The sequence below is a fragment of the Thalassophryne amazonica genome, chromosome 4, assembly GCF_902500255.1.
Source record: "Thalassophryne amazonica chromosome 4, fThaAma1.1, whole genome shotgun sequence".
Lineage (NCBI taxonomy): Eukaryota > Metazoa > Chordata > Actinopteri > Batrachoidiformes > Batrachoididae > Thalassophryne > Thalassophryne amazonica.
In genome coordinates, this window is record NC_047106.1 from 93,433,015 (window position 1) to 93,437,539 (window position 4,525).

Genomic DNA, 4,525 nt, shown 5'->3' on the forward strand with positions numbered 1-4,525 from the left:
CAGCGCTTAATCACTAGACCATCACCTCCACTTTGCTCTGTGTTAAATAAAACCCCTCTTTGAAGTGGTCAGAAAAACTAAAATCAGATTACACTATGTAAAAATTTTTATTTTTGTTTTGTTCCTGGGTACACAGTGTGTTTTCCTAACCTGTTATGCCTTAAATAAATAGAAAATAGCTGTTATTCCACAGAAACTTTGCTTCTGTGATCAGGACAATGATATTTTGAAGTTTGTCTGTTTTCAAGAATATTCTCGATTCGCCTTCACTACTACTGAGTAGTCTTCTAGAATATTCTTTAACTGCTAGAACTGTCCAGAATGTTCTAGAAGTTTCCAGAATTATCTAGAAATTTCAAGAAACTTTTAGAACTTTCTAGAATGTAAAAAAAAATAAAATCAAAGTTTGTGCTGAATGTAGTCATTTTTCCATAGACCTTAGACATAAGCAGTTGAAATATAACACTTAGAAGCCAGGAACAAAAATTGTGTTACATAGTGTTATTATTATTATAAGTAAGCTGGGAATTGTTTCTGGATGTACTGGTTTAAGGTGTTTTAAAGATATTTAATTTAAATAAAATAAATGTTTAAAATACACAAAAAAACAACAGTGAAATCGTTTAAATATAATTGAATGTGGCAAATTTCGAACAGAATACATTAAAATGGTTTTTAGCTCAGGTCGTCCTGTTTCCACTGTTGCACCTGATTTCTGCCTGATTTCTACAGCTTAATTGAGTCCACCTGGGGTAAATTCAGTTGACTGGACATGATTTGGAAAGACACAAACCTGTCTGCATATAAGGGCCCACAACTGGCAGTGCATGTCAGAGCACAAACCAAGCATGAAGTCAAAGGAATTGTCTGTAGATCTCTGAGACAGGACTGTCTCGAGGCACAAATCTGGGGAAGGTTACAGAAACATTTCTGCTGCTTTGAAGGTCACAATGAGCACAGTGGCCTTCATCATCCATAAACAGAAGAAGTTTGGGTCCACCAGGACTCCTAGAGCTGACCACCTGTCTAAACTGAGCGATCTGGGGAGAAGGGCTCAGCCAGAGCCCAGACCTGAATCCGATTGAACATCTCTGGAAAGTTCTGAAAATGGCTGTGCACCAACACTCCCCATCAACCTGATGGAGCTTGAGGTGCGCCAAGCTTGTGGCATCGTATTCAAGAAGACTTGAGGGTGTAATTGCTACTAAAATTGCATCAGCAAAGTATTGAGCTATGGGTGTGAATTCTTATGCACCTGTGATTTATTAGTTTTTTGTTTTAAATAAATTAGCAAAAATTAAAAAAAGCTTTCTTTATGTTGTCATTATGGGGTGCTGTGAGTAGAAGTTTCAGGGGAAAAATGAATTTACTCCATTTTGTAATAAGGCTGTAACATAAAATATGGAAAAAATTGACGCACAATGAAAACGTTCTGGAGGCACTGCACATTAATTGAGCTCTGTTTTACTGAAATCAAATGTATAAAATCAAATGTATTTCCTCTGCCAACCAATAAGCAAGTCATTGCCTCAGGGCCAGCTCTAGGCAGCAGTGTGCTTTAGGCAACATTTTACTTGGAGGCCTCCCTTGCTTTGCCTTGAGCTGGGAAGTATAAAATAATATATATTTCCCATAAAACTTGTACAATGCACAGAATCCAGTGTAGGGGCTATTGCATTTTAATGATGAGGCATGCACAAACTACTCCACAGCATTTAAAAGGTCATTATTTTATTTATTTAAACACAGCTTAACCAAGACTGTATAATCACACGAGCTCGATTGCAATGCGATTAATTGTGAAATTTTGTGCAATTTTGACTTTTCAGGTTACCTAAGGTCAAACATAAATTGTGGTTTTACCAATTCCTCAGAATAACTATTCTAAATATTCCCTTTGTATAAGCACTGTCTATAATAAACCAGTCTTGAACTTGCTCTGTGACCTCAAATTTAATTGTTTTTTTTTCCTGAAAATGATGTCACCTTGTCATAATTTCCACCAACGTTTTGACTTATTACACACACACACACACACACACACACACACACACACACACACACACACACACACACACACACACACACACACACACACACACACACACACACACACACACAGAGGAACAGAAACTAGACATGGTGAAGCTGAGTTTGAGACACTCACTGGATCTGGGTTTTATGTGTCCTTTGAAGCACTTGAGTATTTTGAAACCCTACTACTAAAACAAGACCAAATTAAATTAAATTGGGGTTGTCTGTTTGTGTATCTTTAAATTTGATTTTGGAAATGAATGTCTGGCTAAAAAAATTCAGAAACGTGGACCATTAGGTTGTAACCTTCATGTTCTTCTCCACCTTCTGCCAGCACATTTCCATCTGTATCCTCACACGCTGCACATCTTTTCCAGCTCAGTTCTGGTCTTGTGTTTTGCCACTAATTCCACATTTCATTATTTGTCATCAGTTCAGTCAGTCCTTGCACTGTGCTAATCAAACACTCACCCTGGTCTGTTGAGTGACTCTGTGTTCCTCCGTGTTTTATTTGTAGTGAATCCACAACTTAAACAAGTCATTACTCCAGATGATCCAAGTACTCTCTGATTTGTGCTCATGAGAAATCATGATTCACTCACATGGGCTGGAGTATACTGTAATGCGTTTGTATAGAGTAAGTGGTGGATCAATCGTTGTTTTAATTTGGATATGTCTCAGGGGGTTAGTGTTGTAGAGCAGTTAGCTTTGTGGAGTGAGAAGTTGGGCAACTATTATGTAGACCTGGGTTTGATTTCCCAGTCATGCTACCAGTGTACCATCAATTTTTAATACCGTTGGACAAGATACTTCATTGGCATTGTCTCAAAGCACCCAGCTGTAAATGGATACCAGCCCTGGCTAGGAAAGCAAACTTAAACAGACTGACATCCTGTCCAGACTGTCATCCAGGGATAAGCAGTGGCACCAGTTGGCCTCAGAGGTTATACAACTATATGGAGTGCCACAATTACTACGTTTACATGCAGCCAATAACCCTTTCATAACCAGAATATTAGCAATAACCCGGTTGCGCACGGCCATGTAAACACCCACAAAAACCTGAATATGCTCATATTCCAGTTTTTAAAAACCTGAATATGCTCATATTCCGGTTTTTAAAAACCTGAATATGACCCCTGGGGTACTCCTTTTCTAACCTGAATATCAGGTCATATAAACGCGCATCGGAATATCCCCATAGAAAGGAACATTATTTTGTGTTCTGCACATGTCCTATCCGCAAAGAATCTTGGTCTTTTGAGTACGGCAACTATACTCAACAAAAATATAAACGCAACACTTTTGGTTTTGCTCCCATTTTGTATGAGATGAACTCAAAGATCTAAAATTTTTTCCACATACACAATATCACCATTTCCCTCAAATATTGTTCACAAACCAGTCGAAATCTGTGATAGTGAGCACTTCTCCTTTGCTGAGATAATCCATCCCACCTCACAGGTGTGCCATACCAAGATGCTGATTAGACACCATGATTAGTGCACAGGTGTGCCTTAGACTGTCCACAATAAAAGGCCACTCTGAAAGGTGCAGTTTTGTTTTATTGGGGGGGATACCAGTCAGTATCTGGTGTGACCACCATTTGCCTCATGCAGTGCAACACATCTCCTTCGCATCATCTGTGAAGAGAACACCTCTCCAACGTGCCAAATGCCAGCGAATGTGAGCATTTGCCCACTCAAGTCGGTTACGACGACCAACTGGAGTCGACTGGAGACGACGAGCATGCAGATGAGCTTCCCTGAGACGGTTTCTGACAGTTTGTGCAGAAATTCTTTGGTTATGCAAACCGATTGTTTCAGTAGCTGTCCGAGTGGCTGGTCTCAGACGATCTTGGAGGTGAACATGCTGGATGTGGAGGTCCTGGGCTGGTGTGGTTACACGTGGTCTGCAATTGTGAGGCTGGTTGGATGTACTGCCAAATTCTCTGAAACGCCTGTGGAGACGGCTTATGGTAGAGAAATGAACATTCAATACACGAGCAACAGCTCTGCTTGACATTCCTGCTGTCAGCATGCCAATTGCACGCTCCCTCAAATCTTGCGACATCTGTGGCATTGTGCTGTGTGATAAAACTGCACCTTTCAGAGTGGCCTTTTATTGTGGGCAGTCTAAGGCACACCTGTGCACTAATCATGGTGTCTAATCAGCATCTTGGTATGGCACACCTGTGAGGTGGGATGGATTATCTCAGCAAAGGAGAAGTGCTCACTATCACAGATTTCGACTGGTTTGTGAACAATATTTGAGGGAAATGGTGATATTTTGTATGTGGAAAAAGTTTTAGATCTTTGAGTTCATCTCATACAAAATGGGAGCAAAACCAAAAAGTGTTGCATTTATATTTTTGTTGAGTGTACTTGTATGCGGCGCATGCAACCCACCGGACACCACAGAAGCAGAAGTAAACAAGCATGGGGAAATCCAGACGCGGCAGCACAGCACCACACTTTTGGAGCAAGGAGGA